We start from the raw sequence: 25,708 nt of genomic DNA on the forward strand, positions 1-25,708 counted from the left end.
GCCACCACGGCCACCAGTTTCCTCAGTCAAAGGCAGCAGGGCAGATGGAACAGATGTGGCGTGGAGGGGGGCACGGTGAATGCCCGAACCATACAGACCGGGAGGGAGGGCCCCTGCTATCCTTTCCAGGACTCATCCTTTCCTTAGGCTTCCGCCCTCCTGCTGGCCTCCTGTCCACCCTCCTGCTGGCCTCCTGTCCTCATTCCCAAGCCTAGACCTTCGCTTAGGTCATTCACACCTCCATAAATGACTTTATTGCTCCTTCATATACCTTCCTACTCAAAGCTCTCCTTTTCCACAATGTAGTCCTGAAAGCACGGAGCACTTACTCGTTTCTGAAAGTAAGTATTTACTGCCCACCTACTAAGTGCTACTTACTGGTCCTGGATATAGATACACAGGTGAACCAGACACCGCCTGTCTTCAAGGGGCTCAGCCCAGCCACCCAGGGAGAGGAACTGGTAGGCAAACAAATCCTATACAATGGGGGTGACTGTAACAATAAAGTTCATTTGACTTTTCATCAGGTAACAGCCTTTGATAGCAGCTTAATACTTCTGTGCTTGTGTGTATGATGTCATCTGCCCAGCTCAGCCTGAAAACTCAAGAGGCAGGTGAACCTGCTTCTCACAATGCCCAGAAAGTTCTAATTCATGCCTGCTGCTCCTCCAAAGTGTCCCACTGTTGACAATGACTCCATCCTTCCCATCAGGATCAAGCCAACATTCTTGGCTGGCTCTTAAAAGCTCAACATTCACGTGGCCTCAACTTTTATCCCCATCTCCTCTGTCTCCCTGAAGAGACGTGTACTCGCTGTTACCAGAATCCATCTGTAATCTGTCACCTTCTGCCTTTCTTTGGTCACCTTGTGCCACTCATGCTTGGTCCAAGAAAGATACTTAAATAAATGCTTTTTAAACAAAGAAATAAAGAGAATGTCTGTCAGTCTTTACCAGCAGCTACCTTGAGTATTTTGCCTCAGCCAGGTGCAGTGGCTCACATCTGTAGTCCCAGTACTTTGGGAGGCCAAGGCGAGTGGATCACTTGAGCCCAGCAGTTTGAGACCAGCCTGGGAAACATGGCAAAACCATGTCTCTACAAAAAATAAAGATATTAGCCAGGCATGGTGGGGCATGCCTTTACTCCCAGCTACTCAAGAGGCTGAGGTAGGAATACTGCCTGAGCCCAGGAGGTCGAGGCTGCGAGAGCCATGATCATGCCACTGCACTCCAGCCTGAGTGACAGAGTAACACCCTGTCTCAAAAAAAAAAAAAAAAAAGAAAGAAAGAAAGAAAAAAAAATCTCTTGCCCACAAAAGCTCTCCAGGTAGCACTTCCTTTTCCTGTTTGGAATGCCTAGTTCTTGCTATCACTTGGTAATCAATGAGGTATCATATAAAATAATTTAAAAAATCATTCCTAATATTATCAAATTGGGTCATCATCTCTAAGAATATTACAAGCACTTTGGTATTAGTAGCCACAGTCTGTAAAGGACAGTATAAACAAATGTCAGCTATTGTAACAATCACACTAGAATTTACTGAGACAAACATGTTTTATCCCCTTTAAAGCAGTTACCCTGGAGGATTCTATGCTTATTTCAGTTTTTTTTTTTTTTTTTTTTTTGAGATGGAGCCTTGCTCTGTTGCGCAGGTTGGAGTGTAGTAGTGCGATCTTGGCTCACTGCAACCTCTGCCTCCAGGTTCAAGTGATTCTCCTGCCTCAGCCTCCTGAGTAGCTGGGACCACAGGCACACGCCACCATGCTCGGCTAATTTTTGCATTTTTAGTAGAGACGGGGTTTCGCCATGTTGGTCAGCCTGGTCTTGAATTCTTGACCTCAGGTGATCCACCCACCTCGGCCTCCGAAAGTGCTGGGATTACAGGCATGAGCCACCGCACCCGGCCTCAGTAATATTTCCTTGGTTCAAACTGTTTTGAAACTATTTTCAGACAGACTGAACCAGTGTTAAGGAATCTTTTTCAGCATCTGCATAGTCTGCTTTTTAAAAGCAACATGGATTTGGATGTGTAAATTCTAGAAGACTAGTTTAAAAAGAAATTAATTTACACAGTCACATTGTTTGTCCTTTCCCAACACTGCCTTACACATAGTAGGTTTATGGTCCTCACTGTCACCAAAATCATGAGCAGGGTGCTAGGAGCTCTACCTCTGACACCCCAGGAGACCTGGGCAGGCCACTGACTTGCTTGGGGTCATACTTATGAGAAAAGAAACTGGACTATACAATGTCAGGTTCCTTTCAGTACTACATTTTATGGTGCTTTTAGAGAATTAGTAAAAATCCAACTTCAACAAAACAGTAATTTGGGAACTGCTACGAAGGACATGTGTTAAGAAATAGTCTCACCGGGCACGGTGGCTCAAGCCTGTAATCCCAGCACTTTGGGAGGCCGAGACGGGTGGATCACAAGGTCAGGAGATCGAGACCATCCTGGCTAACACGGTGAAACCCCGTCTCTACTAAAAAAATACAAAAAACTAACCAGGCGAGGTGGTGGGCGCCTGTAGTCTCAGCTACTCGGGAGGCTGAGGCAGGAGAATGGCGTAAACCCGGGAGGCGGAGCTTGCAGTGAGCTGAGACCCGGCCACTGCACTCCAGCCCGGGCAACAGAGCAAGACTCCGTCTCAAAAAAAAAAAAAAAAAAAAAGTAGTCTCTACTTTTTTATTCACTACAGAAAAAGGTTAATGCTAATGATGCAGTAATGAAGACAAGGAACAATGAGGGAAATGCTTCCAAGGTTAGGAGGAATTTTCAGAGTATGGAAATGGGCTACTGGAAGAATATACGGTACACCTAGCCAGAGCAGAAGACTTAGAGGAAAGGCAAACAAAGGTACAGCTGCATCGGTCAGACAGACGCGTTGTACCGGAATACAGGAAGTTTTAGGAGGGCAATACCTGTGCGCTGCGGGTTCATGGTGTCAAAACCTCCAATTTGGGACTGACGGCAACTCAAGGAAAGGAAGTAGGATAATTCATGTTTGTCTTTTAAAGAGGGATGGTAAGATAGAAACCACTATGAGAATTAGGTTTCAACTGAGTATGTACGTTTTCAATATTATCTTTCCCAATGAATATGAGAGAAGGCAGCAACCTGACATACGGTATTTCCAGTTTAATAAGTAGATTTCTTCTCCTGGTTTGGCTCCTTGTCAGTATTTTTACTGAAGTAGCTAAATGCACAGCAAGAGAGACTTTCTAAAAAATTAGAAATAATTACTTAATACAGAGGTGTTGCGTTTTTGTTTCTGTTTTTTTTATTTTTGAGACAGAGTTTCACTCTGTCACCCAGGCTGGAGTGCAGTGACGCATAGACTCAATACAACCTCTGCGCCCTAGGTTCATGGGATTCATGCTTATGGTAAAAACTGATTCACCAAATGGTCTCCTCCTTTTAGTTCAACAAATATTTATCGAGCATATATAATGTGCCAAGCTCTGGGGCACAGCAGTAAGAAAAAAAACACTGACTTAGTTCCTGCACTCATGAACATAAATAGTGCAGGTGGGGAAAGAGGCCTGCTGTAGAGAGTAGCACATACAAAGGCTCATGGAGACTGTGAGTGCCATAAGGGAAACGAGGGGCTGGGAGTGCACGTAGTCAGGGAACAGACCTCACCAGGGAGGCCAGAAGGGTGTTCCCCAGGAAGTTACAACTAAACTGAGGCCCAAGAAAGAAAAAGCTGACTAGGCAAGAAGCAGAAGGGGTATCTCACTAGGGGGAATGGCACGGGCCAAGGCCATGCAGCAGAAAGCAATCTGGCTGTTGAGGAGCTGAAATAAGACCCGTGTGGCTGGAACACAAAGATGAAGGGAAGCGAAGTGTGAGATGAGACAGGGCTCGCAAATGAGCCAGACCACTCACGGCCCTGCAAGAATTTTCTTCTTTTACCTGAGAGCACAGGAATCCACTGATAGATTTGAAGGGGAGGAATATCAGATTTACATTTCAAAAGGTCATTGGCTACAGAGAATAGAGCACACATGAAGGAGAAGCTGAGATGCAGCCCATACTGAGCTGGTGGCTCTGTTCATGACATATGAGTCGAGGTCCACATAGGAGATGGAAATCACACTCCTCATCTTAACATACAGATTGTAATACAAAGAATATTAAAAAATTGTTAACTAGACATAAAGTTATTAACTAGTCACTGAAAAGGGGAGAGAGAGAACACTAAGGTACCACAGAGGTGGGAGCTGCCCCAGGGCACAGGGAAGAGGCTTCCATGGAGCTCTGGTCCAGTGTCAACACCCCTGGGGATGCAACGAAGATGGTCCTCCAAGTATAGGGAAAACTGCAAAATGGATTCAGGTGCATCTACAGGAAGGAACTGCTGCTGCTGTGGGGCAAAAAAGCATTGCTCAAGTGCCTCATCGGAACAGGAAGCAGCAAGTTCCTTCCTTCCTTCTCCGGCCATGCAGTCACCCTCTCCTGCCCCACTGGCACTGCCTAAGGAAGAGCCAGGTGGCAATGAGAAATGTAGCTGGCAGGATCCCAGCTTTAAAGGCACACACAGAGAAGGGGGGCTTGGGGCTGAGAAACACACACTTAACTGATAAATCACACATGAAAAATGTAGCTAGCAAAACTGTCACCAGCTACTGTGCTTTTCCAACATGGCTGAATGACTCACTAATCATATGTATCGAATCTAGGACACCAGTGATTGTAAGACACATCAATATTTCATGTGCCACTAAGAAAAAGTGACGCCAATTAAAGTGACTCAATGCTAAGTCTCCATGAATTGTTAAGATACATCCTTGTTTGAAAGATGTTAAAAGGTTAAAAAAAAGAAAGCTAAATATTCTTTAGTAAGGTGTCAAACTTGATCAAAACAAATCATTGCACAGAAAATTATTACAGAAGAAACATCTGGGTAAGTAGAAAATATTGAAAACTAGGAGCACCAAGGGAGACCTGCTTTATTCAATTTTGTTTGCTTTTAACTTTTTGAGATAATTCTAGATACACATGCAGTTGTAAGAAATACTACACAAGGCTGGGTGCAGTGGCTCATCCCTGCAATCTCAGAATTTTGGGAGGCCAAGGTGGGAGGATCGCTTGAGGCCAAGAGTTTGAGACCAATCTGGGCAATATAGCAAGACTCTATCGTTACAAAAATAAAAATTATTTGGGCATGGTGGTGTGTGCCTGTAGTTCTAGCTACTTAAGAGGTTGAGACAATAGAATCATTTGAGCCCAGAAGTTCAAGGCTGCAGTGAGCTATGATCGTGCCACTGCACTCCAGTCTGGGCAACAGAGCAAAACTCTGTCCACCAAAAAAAAAAAAAAGAAAGAAAGAAAGAAGGAAAGGAATACCACACAGAGATTGTGCATGCCCGTTACCCAGTTTCCCCTAATGGTAACCATTTACGTAACTATAATATCCCAACAAAGAAACTGACATTGATAAAATCTACCAACCTTATTCAGATTTCACCAGTTTTACATGCTCTCATTTATGTGTGTATTTAGTTCTATGCAACTTATAACCAACACCCCAGTCAAGAGAGAGAACAGTTCCATCACAAGGATCCCTCACGCTACCCTTTTTTTAAAAAAATGTTTTATTTTTTGAGATGGAGTCTCCCTCTAGTCCCCAAGCTGGAGTGCAGCGGCGCAATCTCCGCTCACTGAAACCTCTGCCCCCTGGGTTCAAGTGAGTCTCCTGCCTCAGCCTCCCAGGTAGCTGGGGCTACAGGTGCGCGCCACCACGCCCAGCTAGTTTTCGCGTTTTTTAGTAGAGACGGGGTTTCACCATGTTGGCCTGGCTGGTCTCAAACTCCTGACCTCGTGATCTACCTGCCTCGGCCTCCCAAAGTGCTGGGATTACAAGCGTGAGCCACCGCACCCCGCCTGCTACCCCTTTATTTATAGCCACAGACATCTTTCTCCTCGGTACCTGTCTACATTATTTTTTTAAGGAAGAGAGCTGACATATTATTCTCTCATTATTTGTCATATGAACCCGAGTTCTTTTTCCATATTTGAAGAGTGATCAGTTGACTTTGGATTAGCTATTCCTATACAGTAGTGCACTGCAAAATGGGTAAAGACTTCCCCAAATGGCAGAAACCTTGGCATCTTTCCAAACCCCATCATTTACGAGCTGTGCGATCACCGCACTCCACACAGCCTCCCAGGCGCTCACCATTTCCTCCTGAACCACTGCGCCGCGGGATGTTAGCTGCTATTATTATCACTGTGATTGTTATTAGCCTGATTATGTCTCCCTTGATCCAGTTCTGCCACCTTCTGATACATTTTCTACAGAGCAGCCAGAGTGATCTTTCTTGAAATGGAATCCAAACTTGCCATTTGCTTGCTTAAAATCCCTCCATGGCTTCCTGTGGCTGGATGGGCCAAGTCTCACCTCCTCAGTCTGCCACACCAGAGCCTGACCCCACTTGCTCTCCCGCCCCTTCAGGTCCAAGTTAGGAACCCATTTGTCGTCTCTTTTCCCAGGGTCACTGCTTATATCAATACTTCTCAGACTCAGGGCGCCGCCTCCTCTGTGTAAGCCTCTCTGACAGCCTCGCACTGCAGGCTGTGTCCCTTCGCCATGCACTCTTTGACTTTTCATTTTGGTAAAATATATATAACATAAAACTTACCATTTTAACTGTTTTTAACTGTACAGTTCAGTGGCATTAGTACTTTATTCAATTTTCCCACAAGTTTATTACTCCAGGTGCAGCAGGCATTTAAGTCTTAATATAGAAAAGTTTTCCATAAAAGAGAGGAAGGAGAATATCAGAAGTTATACACTAGAGAAGACACAGAGTCTCATTTAACAAGAAGGTTAAGCTATCATTAACAGTTGAGACCTGACCTGTTTAATACGGTAGCCACTAGCCACATGTGGCAACTGAAATTCAATTTAAAAATTAAGGCCGGAAAGGCCGGGCGCGGTGGCTCAAGCCTGTAATCCTAGCACTTTGGGAGGCCGAGACGGGCGGATCACGAGGTCAGGAGATCAAGACCATCCTGGCTAACACGGTGAAACCCCGTCTCTACTAAAAATACAAAAAAAAAATTAGCCGGGCGAGGTGGCGGGCGCCTGTAGTCCCAGCTACACGGGAGGCTGAGGCAGGAGAATGGCGTAAACCCGGGAGGCGGAGCTTGCAGTGAGCTGAGATCCGGCCACTGCACTCCAGCCCGGGCGACAGAGCGAGACTCCGTCTCAACAAAAAAAAAAAAACAAAAAAAAAAAAAACAATTAAGGCCGGGTGGGGAGGCTCATGCCTGTAATCCTCGCACTTTAGGGGGCTGAGGTGGGCGGATCACTTGAGGTCAGAAGTTCGAGACCAGCCTGGCCAACATGGCGAAATTCTATCTCTACTAAAAATACAAAAAATTAGTTGGGTATGGTGGCACATGCCTATAATCCCAGCTACTCGGAAGGCTGAGGCACGAGAATCGCTTGAACCCAGGATATCACACCACTGCACTCCAGCCTGGGCGACAGAGTGAGACTGTGTCTTAAAAAATAAAAAATAAAAATAATTAAAAACAAACAAAAAAGAAACACCCAGCTGTTGAAGGGCAAGAGGCAGGAGCAAAGCTGCCCAGCCACAGAGGAAACTATGCATGCTGGAAGTATGCAGAAACTCAGGACACAGAGATCACAACCTTGGACTGTGTCCATACCCAAAGACAACAAAAATTCCAAACTAATCTATTCCCAAAGGTATGCATTTAAAAAATAATAAATGCTGGCAATAAGGATACTCACTAAGGAGAGTGCTAACAGCACTATGTACAGAGGCTAAGAATGAAATGGTTAAGAGGCTAGGCTTTCCAGTGAGGGCCATGTTGCATCCTGAACAGGCATCAGCTAAGGGGATGCAGTGGGCAGAGCACGTCTGGCAGGGTCCAAGGTCACAGAAGTGGTAGGTGGTAGAGCCACATCTGTTCTCTAGGGCCTGTGATCTTGACCACTCCCCAATATTGAGAAAACTGCAGAAGCAAAAGCATTAAGTTGTGAAGCACTGGGTAGCTGAAGCCTGAAGTACAACTACGTAAATGACAGGAGGTAAATCTATAACTCCAAGATAAGCGAGGTCAAATATAAAGGGCTTTGTCTTTCAGGCTAAATTTGAACTTCATCTTGGTGAGTAACCACAGAAGGCACCTACTAAGCAAAGTAATTAGACAACCACGTTTGTAATTGCAAAAGTGAACATTTGAAATCAGGAAGACCAACCAGCAGAAGAGACAGACGAAAGGAAAGAGGAGTTAGGAAGCAGCACACAGTAATACGAAGTGTTCAGGCTTTGCAGTCAGAGTCTGCCAGCACTAGCCACAGTGTAGCCTGGGGCACAGGGTTCCTCCCTCCCAGAGCCTCAATTTCCTGACATATAAAATGAGGATATCTCCCTAACAGTTTTGGTGAAGAACTGGCCCCTCCAAGGACTGCTGCCAGAGTTCTCCTGGAGACACCCTTCTGCTCTCCCGTTCTGGGACGCGGGCTCTAAGGACAAGGAAGAGAAGCACGTGCAAGCACGTCCGTAAAATATAGAGAAAGGAGGAGTCAGAGGCTTCCTAGTATCTTAGGCCTCTAAGATCCTCTTTGGGTTTAAAAGTGTGAGCTGGGTTTAGGTTGCTTACAACCCAGAGAGCCACAATAAGTTTGTGGCAAGGACAACAAATGATATATGTAAAGCACCACGTTATCAGTTACTCAATACAGCTGGGGTTCCTGGTAACTACTAGAATAGTTCAGGCATGGGGAAAGCACTCGAACTAACACATGAACAATGAGAAAAAAAAAAAAAAAGAAGAAGAGGGTGGGCATGGTGGCTCATGCCTGTAACCCCAACACTCTGGGAGGCCAAGGTGAAGAATCGCTTGAGTCCAGGAGTTAGAGACCAGCCTGGCCAATATGGCAAGATCTCATTTCTACAGAAAATAAAAAAATTAGCTGGCGTGGTGGCACACACCTGTAGTCCCAACTACGTAGGAGGCTGAGGCTGCAGTGAGCCATGAGCATGCCACTGCACTCCAGCTTGGATGACAAAGCAAGATCCTGTCTCAAAAAAGAAGAAGATGAAGAAGAAGAAATCTCACTAAGATATTCCGGAAGCAGTATTAAAAGGGCTGGTAACTGACTAAATGTGGGCGGGAAGTGAAAAACAAGAGTTTAAGACAGTGGTTTTCAGGAAGGATGATTCTGCCCTTGAGGAGACATCTGACAATATATAGAGACATCTGTCTGTCAAGACTGAGGTGGCGGGGTGCTAATATCATCTAGTGGGTAGAACGCTAAGGAGGCCGCCAAACACCTTACAATGCACTGGATGGCCCCCATAACAAAGAATTACCCAGCCCCAAATATCATTTCCAAGGTTTTGAAACTCTGGTCAAGCATATTTCCAGGTTCCCGGACTAAGGTGACAGGTAAAGAATATCTTCCTTACAATTTAATTAAGTTCTAGGAAAGATGGGTATCAATGAATGTTTGCTACCAACAATGTTAATAGTTTCCAATGGCAGTCTTTATTTAAGCCCTAACACCATCTCCACTGCCATCAAAGGGGTAAATGAGTAAATGAGTTTAGATTCTACACCAGTGTTAACTACTGAGAGCTGTGCATAGAGAATGGTGAAGAAAATAATTTTTACCAAAGTGTTAAGTTTTCAATGAATAAAGAAGCAGAAATTGATACACAAACTCCCTTACCAATTTTAAGAAAAAGACTGTCCAAGCCATGTAACTTACAAAGCGTTTTTTAAATATCAAACTTTGCATGTTGAACAAATAACATTACCAGGCTTGCTCAGTGAGGGGGCCAATGCCTGTTGTTAGGATGAGCATCATCTGTGCCTATATTTCCATAGAGTCTGAGAGATGACAGCTTTTTCATACTCACTGTCCGTCTCATCTCACTGACTACTTGATCTGTGTAGTGAACTAGTACCACAGATATTTCCATCTCTGTTTTACAGTTAAACCCTTTCAAGTGGGGGAAGGAAGCAAGGTCTCTGGCAGCCTGGGGGTTGGGGGGAAGGCACAAGGCGGGCATCCCGCAGGCAAGGGTACAGGGTCTCGAACAGTGGTGATGCAGGGCCTGCAGTTTGCAGGTCACCAAGTATGCCTGTGCCCACATCTGCATTCTTTTTTTTGAGACAGAGTCTCGCTCTGTTGCCCAGGCTGGAGTGCAGCGGTGAGAGCTCAGCTCACTGCAACCTCCTGGGTTCAAGCAATTCTCTGCCTCAGCCTCCAGAGTAGCTGGGATTACAGGTACCCATCACCACGTCCGGATAATTTTTGTATTTTTAGTAGAGATGGGGTTTCACCATCTTGGCCAGGCTGGTCTCGAACTCCTGACCTCGTGATCCACCCACCTCAGCCTCCCAAAGTGCTGGGATTACAGGCATGAGCCGCTGCGCCCTGCCTGCGTATCTCTTTATCCTGAGAGGTGGAAATCTTTCTTCCCACTTTGCAAAAGAGGAAACCGAGGGTCAGAGAGTTCAAGTGAAAATCTCTTGAGATATACAACTAGTGACGGCAGCAGGGGCTCCTCTCACTGGGGGTATGCTTCTTATGCATGCCATGGCAGGTTAGCGTAAGAATGCCACCATTCTGGGAAGCCAATGGCAGAACTACCACCATGTCCTGAACCGAGGTTCAGAGCCTTTAAGTAAATTACAGAGTTTTACTCATAGTAAGTGGCAGAGATGAGGCCTGATTCTAGGTTTGTTTGTCTGATTTCCAAGCCCATGTTCTTATGGTGAGATAAAGGTTTGGGCCTTTTCAACTGCTAGATGACTGCACGTTCAGACAGGCAAGGAAGAAATAAAAGCTGGTTTTATTATTTTGTTCTTACTGTCTATTAACTAAATGGATACTGGTAGAAAGGGGTAGGTATAAGCTATCTTTAGAAGTTTCTGTTCTAGAGAATAAATTGGAGTCGCTTAGCCAATTATTCACAATTTGAAGTCTTATCATTAGGAGAACAGGAACAGTAAAATTAAATGGCTGACTTGCATGAAAGCTGAAAGAGAACCCAATGTGGGAAACATTTTCCATCTGGCTCAATTACTTAGTTGCCAAAATAATAATAAAATGAACAGGGGATAGGCATATTGTTGCTCTGATAAAAATGTGACTATGCTTTCACGTGCCACTAAAACCTCCTTTAGCCTGCTCTTGAGATACACTGTCACGTCTATAGCTCTATAGCGGCAGAAGCCTCTCAATGCCAAAGTCATGGGACAAACAAGGATCACTAGGTCCTTCCTTTCCATGTTTCAGGCATCTCTCATTGGCAAAGAATTCAAAACGCATTTAAAAATAAGTGCTCAGTGCCTGAATTACTTTTTGGATGGAGATGACATTTGTTATTTTTCCACTCTTAAAAAATAATAAAACTTCTGGAGAAAAATTTTTATTACATATTTAATACATGTGAAAAAACTTTTATAGACCCCCCACTCAGCTTAAGGAATAGAACCTTTCCAGTACTCAGAAGCCGCCTGTATAATCCCACCTTTTCCTACTCCACAAGCATTAACTTCCCCCTTAACCAAATGCTTAGTACTCCCTTGATTGACCGCACCATGCTTGGTAACCTAAACAACATTTCAGTTTATGTATTTCTGAATTTCCTAAGTGGAGTTTTATTACTTTATTCTTCTGCAATTTGTTTTTCTCACACAATGCTATGTCCCTAATATTCATGTAAATGTAAAGAGTGCCACGCTGTATTTATCCATTTGCCTACTGATGGGCATTAAGGTTTCCCATTTTTGCCACGACAAGTCACATTGCTGCAGACATCTTAGGGCATGCCTCCTGTACGTGCATACAGTTCTTCTGTGGGGTAGGTTACCAGCCCACAACTGAAACTGCTGGCTCATACAGTGTTCATGTTTTCCAACTTTACTAGACATTGCTACACTGTTTTCCAAAGTGGTTACAACAATTTACACTCCCACCAGAAGAGTAAAAGCTCCTACTATTCCATATCCACACCAAAACTTGGTATTTTCTCTTTTTTCTTGAGATGGAGTCTCGCTCTATCGCCCAGGCTGGAGTGCAAGGGTGCATCTCAGCTCACCGCAAGCTCTGCCTCCTGGGATCCCGCCATTCTCCTGCCTCAGCCTCCCAAGTAGCTGAGACTACAGGTGCCCACCACCACACCCAACTAATGTTTTGTATTTTTTTAGTAGAGATGGGGTTTCAAGTGTTAGCCAGGATGGTCTCGATCTCCTGACCTCGTGATCTACCCACCTCAGCCTCCCAAAGTGCTGGGATTACAGGTGTGAGCCACTGCACCTGGCCGGTATTTTCTTAATTCTTTTGATTTTTGCCAATTTGATGAGTATAAAATGGGACCTCATTGTTGTTTAACTAGCATTTCCTTGATTACTTATTAAGTTGTATTTCCCCCTCCATATTTATTAGCTATTTGGATTTTCTCTACTGTGAAATCTGTTTCTTTTGTGCATTTTTTTTCTTCTACTAGGTCTTTTTCTTATTGATTAGTAGGAGTTCTGTACTGTATTTTGGATATAAATCCTAGGTTGATTACATGTGCTGAAAATATATTCTCCTAGCTTCTCTCTCACTATGGCCATAGTGTCATTTGGTGACCTTTTTTTTTTTTTTTTGAGATGGAGTCTCGCTCTGTCGCCCAGGCTGGAGTGCAGTGGCCGGATCTCAGCTCACTGCAAGCTCCGCCTCCTGGGTTTACGCCATTCTCCTGCCTCAGCCTCCCGAGTAGCTGGGACTACAGGCGCTCGCCACCTCGCCCGGCTAGTTTTTTGTATTTTTTTAGTAGAGACGGGGTTTCACCGGGTTAGCCAGGATGGTCTTGATCTCCTGACCTCGTGATCCGCCTGTCTCGGCCTCCCAAAGTGCTGGGATTACAGGCTTGAGCCACCGCGCCCGGCCAATTTGTGACTTTAAATTCTTATGATATAATGAACATGTATCAACTTTTTCATTCTTGTTATGTGTATTTTATTTTTTATATATATATATTTTTGAGATGGGGTCTCACTCCATTGCCCAGGCTGGGATGCAGTGGTGTGACAAAAGTAGAGGTAAGGTCTTGCTATACCACCCATGAACTTCTGAGCTCAGGCCGTCCTCCTGCCTCAGCCTCCCAAAGTGCTGGAACGACAGGCGTGAGCCACAGTGCCCGGCCATGTTATCCTGTTTAATCATCCCTGCTCCAAGGTCATAAATATTCTTCTATATTTATTTCTAGAAATAATTTTTTTCATATTTATCCGAATCCATTTGGTATTTATTTTTGTATGTGCTGTATGACTTGATCCTTACAAGGGAAAGACATTCATGTGAAGACAGAGGCAGAAACTGAAGTGATGCAGCTCTAAGGCACGAACGTGAAGGACTGCCAGCAACCAGAGGCTAGGAAGAGATGGGGAGCAATTCTTCCTAGAGCCTTCAGAGGTAGAATAATTTTGGACTTTTAGCCTCCAGAACTGTGAGAGAATAAACGTCTGATGTGTTAAGCCATTCAGTTTGTGGTATTTTGTTATGGCAGCTTAAGAGACTAACGCAATCCATATCAAGTATCCCAGAGCACTTGTCAAAAAGTCCATTATTTCCCCCAGTAAACTGCAGTGTCAACTGTCGCCTCTCCCTACTGACTGTCAGGCCAGTTCCACCACAGAGCAAGAGTCCATGTACGCATGGTGGACTTGTCTGGGCTTCCCACTTACACGCTGACCCACCTCAGCCCCTGCATCGACACCACACTGCCCTTCGTTACTACAGCTTTACAGTAAGGGATCTCGCAGGTTAAATCCTCCTACTTGTTGTTCCTGTTCCTCTTTTCCACGTAAATTTTAAAACCAGCCTATCAAGTTTCAGAAAAAAAGCATGGGGTTTTTATGGGAATTACCTTGAATTTATATACCAATTCAACAAGAATTGACTTTTTAAAAAATAATTGAGCCTTCTTAACCATGAATATGACAAAGCTCTATTTAGGTTTTACTTTAATGTCTTCTGATATAATTTTACATTTTCTCCCATGAAGGTCTTGTTAGGTCTAGTCCCACATTTCTAGTATTTTCTCTTGGTACTATATTGGTATACCCTTAAAAATTGTATTCTTATAACAGGGAATCATTTAAATACAAAAGACAAAACTTTGCTGATGTTTAGAAACAGGACCTAATCATATACTTACACCAGTACGTTCTTGAGTGAGCACCCCATACAGAAATCAGATATTTTAATAACTATATTTATATTTCCATGCTCAAAAAAACAAAACATTAAAAATTAAAAAACAAACATATTTCTGTGCTCATTATGTGTTAGACATTGCCCTAAATGTGTAAACCTCACTTTCCTGAAGTAAATTCTATGAAGTTCACTGTACAATTGAGAAAACTGAGGCTTAAGGAGGTAAAGGCCCAGGAGGTAGCTCTGGAAACGGAAGCCAGCATGTGGCTCCACTGCGTTCTTTCTTTCTTTTTTTTTTTTTTTTGAGACGGAGTCTCACTCTGTCACCCAGCTTGGAGTGCAGTGGCGCCACCTTGGCTCACTGCAAGCTGGGCCTCCTGGGTTTACGCCATTCTCCTGCCTCAGCCTCCCAAGTAGCTGGGACTACAGGCACCCGCCACCTCGCCCGGCTAGTTTTTTGTATTTTTTAGTAGAGACGGGGTTTCACCATGTTAGCCACTACGACTGCGTGTATCACCCCTTCGTCATGACAGATGAGAAGAATAAAATCCACCTTAACCTCAGAACCCAAAAAGACTTTCCCAATAATCAAAATCCCTTCTGGCTGCCTAAATTCACTTGGTGGGTTCTGCAAATCAAAATAGAATTGAAACTGACTATACTTTTGGATTCAAAACTTTTTTGATTAATTTAGAATAAAATGCTTTCTAGATGATAAATGCTCCAACACTTTCAATTACATTTTTAAAGTAATTAGATAATATAGTAAACCAAGAATGTCACAAAACTAGTATTACCGTTAGGTAGTGGTAGTTTCCAGATATTTTTTTCAATTACTTTCTTAAAAATGCTCAATGCTTAACTGTCAATTTTCAGATTAATGACTCATTTTCAAGATTCAGTAATGGACTTCACCTAGATCCTAAAGCTTCTAGGTTGATGATGATTAGTGTTTCTATGGACAAACCATCAGCTGACCATTCTAGTGATTTTCAGTAATTACACTAATATATCTAAATTCTTTCTTAATCTATAAGCCACAGAATCAGCATATCTAGAATATCAGTAATCTTCTGACCTTAGCCAATACCAAGTAATCCCTTTTCAATACTGGTGCACAAAACTTTGGTCTCACCTTATGTTAATAGATAATCTGTGAACACCATCTACTTAATTGCATTTGTTTGCTTACTACAATGCTACAAATATTTTTTGACTTCTACTAAGTGCTTGAGGTAATCAGTGAACACAACAGACAAAAGATCCTGACAATTTCCACTATGAGGCAGGAACTCAGCACACTCCAGTATGGCTCAGTAGTGGTCAGGAACAGTTGATCAATTTATTAGATCACATCTGTGGAACGCACCTGAGATTATCATTGTGAAAATTAACATATGTTGGGCAAACTGCTCTTAGCTACATAGCTGTATACTGTCTTCAAAATGGAAAAACTGAACAATGATGTTCAGTAAAATAAAAATGTACTTGTACTTTCGGAATAACTGAGGAAAGTTTTTAATGTCATTAATTTCACTGGATAAATGAAATTGAAGGTTAGAAATCAACTACATTTTTCCTATGCCCATTTCAGTGAACTGTTGGTATCCCTATAAAAACCAAGTAATTGGCAACTTATTAAAAATAGAAAAAGCAGCAGCAGAAGCAGAGAGAGAACAATAGCAGGTGGCTTAAGTACAGCAGAGCTTCTTAATAGCCGCAGGCAGCTCTGTCACTACCAGAGTCAATTACTCTCACAGAAGAGCATCAAGGAGGCCAGGCAGCCCCCCTGGGTCGGTTACACATGTATCATTTAGAGATAACATCCTGCTTACAAATAGTGGTGCAAACACTGAAACCCAAGTTCCACAACCGCTTTGCAACACGTAAAATTTACACTCGCTAGTCACTTGTTAGCATTTTTGGAATGCAGTGGAACAGGGGAAGCAGAAGGGCAGGTCCATAGCCAGGAAAATGTACCCTGTCTGAACTCTGCTAGTCCCTGGGGACCAGAGTGGCAGGGGATGAATCTGGAATGACTGGCCCTGGCTACTGGCCACAGCATCCCAACAACGGCAAAAAAAAAAAAAAAAAAAAAAAAAATTGAACCTACATGCGTGGTTTATCCTAATGGTCCATGAATAAATGCCAGAGGCTTATATTTCACAGGACTGACCAAAATTCACAAGTATGTAAAAAGTTCCTGCCCTATACCTCCTTCTCCCATAATTAACAACAAAGAACCCAGAGTCTGAATACAAAAGACAAAATATTCATATCCTCTAAAAATTAAAGATATGTAGTGGCATATAAAGGCACAGAGTTAAGTATTTTGCTGAAAACTCTGCATTATGTTTCTCCTTTCTCTTTGCTGTCTCTTTTTGATTCTCTTTCATTTATTAAGAAGCGAACAGGGATAAAAAGTAGAGGGCTGAGGAAGGTGATGCTATTTGGGTGGGGAGATGGAGAGAAGGAAAACTGAAGAAGGAAAGAAAAAGCAAAACAGACACATCATAAGGTGCAATAAAAGAAAAACTAGAGACCCACGCCGATGCTGGACACCCTCCTCCCACTCTGTGACTAACAGCCCAAACCCTTTTAGTATTACAGATCACCAAACCCTTAGAAAGATGGGGCTAGAATATTCAGTGATTCCTGAAGGTACTTCTCAGCAGCACCTGCCATGTGGCGGGAAATGAAAACAAAACAAAACAAAATTGGCAGAAGCAGAAGGCCTCACCACATGAGTCTGTTCTGATGACTGAACCTAAGGCTGTATAAGAAAAAAAACACTGGGTCTCAAAATTTCATCTTAAATACAGAACTTATTACAACTAAAGAATTACCATAAGTGGTATCTATCAAAGTAATCAAAGAGTTTTTTAGGCTGTTTTTCCAATTCTATTTTACTACAGACTTGCACATTTTTGCATTTTTACGATATACCTGGAAGAGATTAAAGCAGACGCAAGGAGTACTCTCATGAAGGTGACTTCTGTTACGGTAGGGCAAATGGCGGGACATGAACTGATGGAAAGAGGAAAGTGGGTCATAGAGCCAGAAGCAACCCTGGTGGGAATCCATTAAGGGGGTGGGCCAGACCCTGGACCTGGGGGAAGCCTGGCATGCTGTGACATATTAGGTCTTTGTGATGCAACAGAGTGTCCTGACACCTGGCTGGGAACCATCCATAGCTTAGAACCAAAAATAGGTTTTGTTTTGAGCTATCAGTTAAGTTTGTTCACCAACAACTACTTCTCTCTACTATACTCAGCAAGACAGGCTGATGATCAGTGGTCAGCATTTTCTGAAACCTGCTAGTGAGCTAATGGAACCTGCAAGGCTGGAGCCCATTCAACACAGAACTTGGCCTTACCATAGTCTAAGACAATAGGCCTGAAGTCCTCCTCACTAAATTCAAGTGTGTTAGATCAAATGTTAGTGAAAACCTGGGCAAGAAGGAAAGGGCTAGCAAGAAAAGACAAAAAGTGTAGAGATAAGACGGATGAAAGCAATGCGGACAAGCTGTAACTCTGGAGATACCCAATAGTGCAGGCTCTGAGTGGACAGCCAAGAGCAGAGCTCCTTCCACCTGCAGTTATCCCCTCCATGCAGTCCAGTCCTGGCCCTCTTCCAGCAGGCACTTGACACATGGACTCCTCTGATACACCTTCAAGGACTAGGGATCCCTATGGCCGGTGCCATGGAAGAAATACTGTGGTCTTCATGAAGTCATGAAGGTGTTTATCCAACACTGTGGGCTATGTATTTCAAAACCGAGAAACAAGTCATTCGTTATCTTGAGGCAACACATACATCAGATTCATCTTAAAGAAATGGGCTGTCTCTTTTTGAAAGATGGACTCCTTTTTGCTTCACAGTTTTCAAGCACATCTCCTGTCCTACATGCGTTTATATATAGTTACAACAGCAATGGTTTATTTACATTCCTCCACTAACTGCAGAAAACCACAATCTATTTGCAATTATAATACCCTAAAAATAAGTTATTTGATTATTTCAAATGTGAAAAGTAACAAGTGGCAACATTCTTGTTAAAAACTCATAATAGAAAGTTGGTCATTTGCAAAATAGGTCTGCCAAAGTCAAACAAAAACAAAAACAAAAACATACACATTTAGAGGTTTTAAAAGTCTATTCTGGTTTTTCAAGCAGGGTATACAGAAAGAAAACATCAAATTAAATGACTTTAACTCAACTTGAGGAAGTAGGAATTAATATTATTCCTTTTTCTGACATTCAAAACTCATCAGGTAAAGTTCTCAAAACGGTATTTTCTTGGCTTACACTACCTGAGACAAAAGTATTTCCTAGTGATTAACATTACATGACCCTTTCAAACCTCAGCAAAGCTTGCCTAACTATTCTAAAATGGTATCACAAATTGAGTATTCCTTATTGAAATGCTTGGGAACAGAAGTGTTTCAAATTTTGTCGGATTCTGAAATAGCTGCATGCAACTTACTGGTTGAGGATCCTGAATCTGAAAATCTGAAATCCGAAATACTCCAATAAGCACTTTCAGTATCGTGCTGGTGCTCAAAAAGTTTCAGATTTTGGAGCATTTTGGATTCTACAGTATTTTGGATTTTCAGATTTGGGATTCTCAACCTGTATTTGAAAATGGAGGCTGGGTGTGGTGGCTCACACTTCTGATTCCAGCTACTCAGGAGGCCGAGGTGGCAGGATCACTTGAGTCCAGGAGTTGGAGACCAGCCTGGGCAACATAGCAAGACCCCGTCTCTACAAAAAATAAAAAATTAGCCAGGCGTAGTAGTGTACGCCTTAGTCCCAGCTACTCAGGAGGCTGAAGTGGGAAGATCACTCAAGCCCAGGAGGTCGAGGCTGCAGTGAGACATGATCATGCCACTGCACTACAGCCTGGGTAACAGAGTGAGACCCTGTCCCCCCCCCCCCAAAAAAAAGAAAGAAAAAGAAAACGCACCAATCATCACATAAAAACAACAATGTTAGTAGGCCAACCCTTGAGTAGAGAAAAATCTGAAAGTAAGCCAGCATTTCCTATCTCATACTGCTCAAGTTCCAGCCCTATATGGCACAGACTTTCAGACACATGTTGCCTATTCTCCATCTAGTTTTTCACAGCACTCTAACAAACTAACAAAGCCACTAAAAGCAAAACTTCACAACAGAAAGGTAGCCAAGTTTTTTTTTAAAGATTCTTAAGTGTAAGTGTGCAAAAATGTATACAAGGCAATTTTTAGATTTATAAAAGTGCGAACGATAACCTAAACGTCCCTCAGTGGGAGCTACCATTTACCAGGTGCTTGCCATGTGCCACCCACAAGTGTAGCACCCTACGTGTATCACCACGTGTCCTGCTCACAACAGCTCTGTTAAAGAGTGAGGAGACACATCTCCAGCCTGCAGATAAGGAGGTGGAGGCACAGTGAGGTTGAGTAAGATTTCAGCACAGTTGCTGGCAGGGCTGGGATACAAATATAGAGATTGAGCTCCTACCACCACCACATTCCACTGCTTCTCATGAGAGAGAACTTAAAGAAATGATGGCTTCTCCAAATAACACAAGGTCATGCAGCTCTCATGGCAGGGGTAGGGGGACTGTTCTTTTTGACTGATGACCATTGTAATTCCCAGGAATACAGTGTGCCTGTGCCTAGCATATCATAAATACTCAATATGACCTACAACATATATTACATATACATTCATACATACATAAATAAAATGCTTAAAAGAGGAGGCTAAAATAAGAAATAGGGAACATTTAATTTTATGTACTTCTCATGATTTAAATTTTAGGCAAGAATATTACTTTTTGGCTGGGCGCGGTGGCTCACGCCTGTAATCCCAGCACTTTGGGAGGCCGAGGTGGGCAGATCACCTAAGGTCAGGAGTTCGAGACCAGTCTGGCTAACATATGAAACGCCATCTCTACTAAAAATACAAAAAATTAGCTGGGCATGGGGGCGCACGCCTGTAATCCCAGCTACTCGGGAGGCTGAGGCAGGAGAATCACTTGAACCCAGCAGGCAGAGGTTGCAGTGAGCCGAGAATATGCCATTGCACTTCAGCTTGGGCAACAAGAGTGAAACTCTGTCTCAAAAAAAAAACAAACAACAACAAAAAAAATACTTTTTAAATTATTTTAAAATTTTGAAACAATCTCAAACTTAGGGAAATTTGCAAGAATAGTACAAAGAACTCTCTCTCCCCAGAACCACTGAGGGGAAGTTGCCAACTTCAGGCCCCATCACCCTGAATACTTCAGTATGTGTTTTCCCAAAAACCAAACCAAACCACTAGGCCAGGCATTGTGGCTCACGCCTATAAACCCAGCACTTTGAGAGGCTGAGTCGGGGGGATCACTTGAAGTCAGGAGTTCAAGATCAGCCTGGCCAACATGGTGAAACCCAATCTCTACTAAAAATACAAAAATTAGTCAGGTATGGTGGCACACGCCTGTAATCCCAGCTAGTCGGGAGGCTGAGGCATCATGAGAATTGCTTGAACCCGGAAGGCGGAGGTTGCAGTGAGCCGAGATCACGCCACTGCACCACTCCAGCCTGGGTGACAGAACCAGACTCTGTCTCAAAACAAAAACAACAACAACAAAAACCAAACCACAGTCCTACATAACCATAATACAACCATCAAAATCAGAACATTAACGCTGATACATTTCTATCATTAAATCCTCAAGCCCCACGCAAGCTTCGTCGCTTGTCCCAGCAATGGCCTTTATAGTAAAAAGATCCAGATCAGAATCACATGTTGCATTTACATGTCTCTCTAGTCTCCTCCAGTTTGGAATCGTTCTTTGGTCTTGCTTTGACTTGCATGACCATGAAATTTTTGAAGATCACAGGCCAGTTATTTTGTAGAATGTCACTCAAACCAGGTTTGTCTATCATTTCCTCACAATTAGATTCAGGTCATGTGCCTTGGCAGGAACACTGCAGAGGGAATGGTGTGTTCTCTTTGCATCCTAGCAGGTGGCATGATTTCAATTTGTCCCACTGCTGGGATTACCTGGTTAAGGTGGCGTCTGCCAGGCCTCTCCACTGGAAAGTTGCTCTTTTTCTCCTTTGTAATCAATAAGTAAGGTAGCATCTGCCAGGCCTCTCCATTAGAAAGTTGCTCTTTTTCTCCTTTGTAATTAGTAAGTATTTTTGAAGAAGTACTTTGCAATTTAAAGAACCCATTCTTCAAATGCTGAATTTATTTATGAGTATGTACATAGGTTTTCTTACAAAGTAGGTGAAGCTGTGTGAAAATGCTTAAGCTTTCTTTTTTATTAAACAGGTTCTAATCCATGACTATCACTTCTTTTTTTTTTTTTTTTTTTTTTTTTGAGACGGAGTCTCACTCTGTGGCCCAGGCTGGAGTGCAGTGGCGCGATCTCGGCTCACTGCAAGCTCCGCCTCCCGGGTTCATGCCATTCTCCTGCCTCAGCCTCCCGAGTAGCTGGGACTACAGGTGCCCGCCACCTCGCCCGGCTAGTTTTTTGTATTTTTTAGTAGAGACGGGGTTTCACTGGGTTAGCCAGGATGGTCTCGATCTCCTGACCTCGTGATCCACCCGTCTCGGCCTCCCAAAGTGCTGGGATTACAGGCTTGAGCCACCGCGCCCGGCCTCTCCATGACTATCACTTCTTAAATTCTGAAATTAACTCAGATTTGGCCTGAGTCTGGAACCCCTTCAAACTGACTCTGGGTCCTTCTGGCATGTTTTCATCACTCTTTGAAGACTTCTTTGCTTTCTAACCCAAGATGTTCCAGGCTCATGTTAAACGTTCCTGCTCCAATCCTATAATCAGCCATTTCTCCAAGCAGCTGGGGTTCCTTTTAGTGGAAAATGGTATATAGAAGCCAAGATCTGGAAACCTGATACACTCATTGCTATTGGAATATTGTTGTTCCCAGGCACCCTCCTCCTCTACTATGAACAGAACTAGGAAACAGATGTGTGTATGTATGTGCACACACATATGTATATAAATACACATGCATGCATGCCTTTTGCAAAGATTTTATTGCTATTTTTATAGGTCCTTATTAAAATCCATGCATTCACACCAAATACTTCTGATTCCAATCTAGCATCACCAGGTTAATTCTAGCTGTCTCCTTTCCAATATTTGTAACATTCTTCAACCGTGAGAGCTGCTGGGAGCCACTATCCTGAACATACTTATTTCATCAATCCTCCTATATTCAACCAATCAATACAGGAAGGGCATCCCAGAAGCAATGGATGCCCTTCTCACCTCTCCTGGGCTCTGACACAGCACACCAGACCCTCCCTCCTAGGTAAAGACCTTCTCATCCTACTCAGGCTCTGATACCCCTGGGCCAGGCCAATACCTTGCTCATCCCACTTAATAGCCTCTAGGACTGAATTGTTCAGGAAGGAAAACAGAGAGAAAAGAAGAATACTTTTAAAATTAAAAAGAATTAATGTAAAAATGTATTTTTTAAAGGATTATCAGTTAAGTTAGAACTTGTAATAATTCAGAGAGCCAAACTAAAGTTCAACTTTGCATCATCTATGAAGAACAGGTTTGCTAAGTAAATTAATAGTGTAAACAAGCTTGTAACCCAGATATTTAACCTACTTAAGAAAACTAATTGTTTTCAAGCACTTTAAAATCACTGGGCATGTACTTGCCTTTAATTATTGTCTAATTACAAATGACTTCTATTTTCTTAGTTATAGCTTTAATAGGCCTTCTGATTACACTTTAAGAATTACAACTTAAACCCAATACAGTTTAGATCCTTTAAAAATGCCTTTATTAATCAATTTGTTTTTTCAATTAATCACCTGAAATAAACTTTTTAACCAGTGGTTTTTCTTTTTTAGTTAATCTGTCATGTTGCTTAAAAAGAAAAAATGGGCCAGGCATGGTGGCTCATGCCTGTAATCCTAGCGCTTTGGGAGGCAGAGGTCGGAGAATCACTTGAGCCCAGGAGTTCAAGAACAGCGTGAGCAGCATAGGGAGACCCTATCTCTGCTAAAAGTTTTTTTAATTAGCCAGGCGTGGTGGCTCATGCCTGTAGTCCCAATTACTTGGGTGGCTAAGACAGGAGGATCACTTGAGCCCAGAAGGTCCAGGCTGCAGTGAGCTATGAATCGCACCACTGCACTCCAACCTGGGCAACAGAACAAGACCTTGTCTCAAAAAAGAAAAAGAAAAATGCCTTTCGGCTGGGCGCGGTGGCTCACGCCTGTAATCTCAGCATTTTGGGATGCTGAGCGGGGCAGATCATGAGGTCAGGAGTTTGAGACCAGCCTCGCCAACATAGTGAAACCCCGTCTCTACTAAAAATAAAAAAAAATTAGCCTGGGCATGGTGGCAGGTGCCTGTAATCCTAGCTACTTGGGAGGCTGAAGCAGGAGAATCGCTTGAACCTGGGAGGTTGAGGTTGCAGTGAACCAAGATCGAGCCACGTGCTGCACTCCAGCCAAGGGCAACAGTGTGAGACTCTGTCTCAAAAAAAAAAAAAAAAAAAAGAAAAAAAAAAAAGAAAAACGCCTTTCAGCAGCCAGCCAGGGCTGCTCCCGAAGACCTCCTATTCTGCACATCATCAACACAGTCTCATTCTCCTGTTGTTTATCGTGAATGCAGTGCTGAGGATACCATAAAGCCAGCAAGCAGTTCCCGTCATCTGCATCCGTATTTTAACACACTCCACTTTATAAAACAGGGTTTCAACCAATCAATTAGCAAATCATTCTGCACTGTTTAAGGCAGCTTGGGAAGAGAAGAAAATTTTGGTGGAGTTATAGCACCCAGTTCCTCCACCTCCTTGTGTACATGGCCGCAGCCTGGTCACTGAGCTGTCAGCACTCCTTTTTTCTTATGAAGATAAAACCATCCTCCACATCGGGTTGTCGGGAGGACTAAATGAGGTAATGGAAGTGTGTGCAGCATAATAGGCACTTAATGAATCAGTTCGTGTCCCTTCCCCACCAGAGCCTCATGGAAAATCTCAGCATGACTCAGAGCAGTGTTTTAAAATTTGGCTACACAGAACCTCAGAGAGAAGCTACTGCAGAGCACAGGTCATAACTGCCAGCCTGAACCGCATCTGCCCTATCATGGCCTCTGACCCAAACAAAGGGAAACCAGAAAAATACACAGGCAAGAGTTCCATAATCTAAAAACGAGCAACCAACTCATCCCTGCCTCAGGAGAATAGAAATATTCTAGGGGAAAGGAAAGGAAGAATAAATAAGCTGTTTTTTCTACCCTGACTTCCAAATAAAGGTGCCAACAAGTCCTAGAGACTCCCAACGAGGCCCAGTCTGAGGGTCCTGGACCACTGAGGCACTCATTTATTCAGTGGTGGGTTATCTGGTTTTTACCTCTAGCTCTGTTAAGTACCAGTAACTATTAGGATTTAACATGTGACAGAAGAAGATCACATTAAAAATCCGTTAGAAAGCCCCACCTCTACAAAAATGCTAGCCGGGCATGGTGGTGGAAACTGTAGCCCCAGTTACTCTGGTCCCTTGCTGAGATGGAAGGACTGCTTGAGCCCGGTAGGTTGAGGCTGAGATTGTGACACTGCACTCCAACAGACTGAGACCTTGTCTCAAAAAAAGAAAAAGAAATCCATTAGAGGTAAGCAATTTTTAAAGTCAAAAGTGTTAATAATATGATGCACTATGGGCTAACCTAGCAGTGTATTAAAAAGAAAAAAAAAAAAAAAAGGCTGAGGATGGTGGCTCATGCCTGTAATCCCAGCACATTGGGAGGCAAAGGCAGGAGGATTGCCTGAGATCAGGAGCTTGAGACCAGCCTGGGCAACATATCAAGGCCCTGTCTCTACAAAAAAATTTAGCCAGGTGTGGTGGTGTGCACCTGTAGTCCTAACTACTTGGGAGGCTAACCCAGGAGGATTGTTTGGGTCGAGTCTAAGGCTGCAGTGAGCTAAGATCGTGCCACTGCACTCCAGCCTGGGTGACGGAGCAAAGCCCGGTCTCTAATGAATTAAAAAAAAAAAAAAAAGAAGAAGAAGACAAAGGCAAAAAAGCTAGTCCCTAACAGTGAATCAAGCAGAGCTGGAAAGGTCCCAGCAGGTTAGACATTTCAAACTCGTGGCCTTGAAAGAAAACACTAGGATCAGGAATGAATCTAAGAATTCTCAGTAAATAATGCCAGATGATCTATTTGCTCTATATTTTCAATATTTGAAACATCTAAACTTCCTTGACATGTAAGATGATGTGGTTTTGGTGTGTTGTTTCTTTTAAAACCATGATAATTTGTTTACATCCAAGAAAATATAGTGGCACTCCTTCCAAACTGCCTCAAGAGCAAAGCCAGACATTTAAAAAATGCAAACAAAAAAGGTACCATGAATATACATTGTTGTCTCTGCAAATAATTCTTCCTTCACACAGAAGGATAAAGCTGTCTGCATGTGTCATTTGCAAAGCCTCTGTGCTTCCAAATGGCCTCCAAGCAAAGTTTAAAGGAGGGCTCCCAGCGAAGT

At 43.1% G+C, this 25,708-nt stretch overlaps 1 protein-coding gene and 1 long non-coding RNA gene across 44 annotated transcripts in view; one reads left to right on the plus strand and one right to left on the minus strand.

Annotated features, from left to right (window-relative positions):
- TNRC6B (trinucleotide repeat containing adaptor 6B) overlaps nucleotides 1-25,708 on the minus strand; it is a 296,478-nt gene that overhangs the window by 115,789 nt on the left and 154,981 nt on the right. The gene's annotated exons all lie outside the window — the stretch shown is intronic.
- Nucleotides 19,389-24,923, plus strand: LOC144331725 (uncharacterized). Its single transcript, XR_013399095.1, has 2 exons — nucleotides 19,389-20,075; nucleotides 23,152-24,923. It is a non-coding gene; the product is annotated as an uncharacterized LOC144331725 (long non-coding RNA).

Source organism: Macaca mulatta, chromosome 10 (genome assembly GCF_049350105.2).
Source record: "Macaca mulatta isolate MMU2019108-1 chromosome 10, T2T-MMU8v2.0, whole genome shotgun sequence".
NCBI lineage: Eukaryota > Metazoa > Chordata > Mammalia > Primates > Cercopithecidae > Macaca > Macaca mulatta.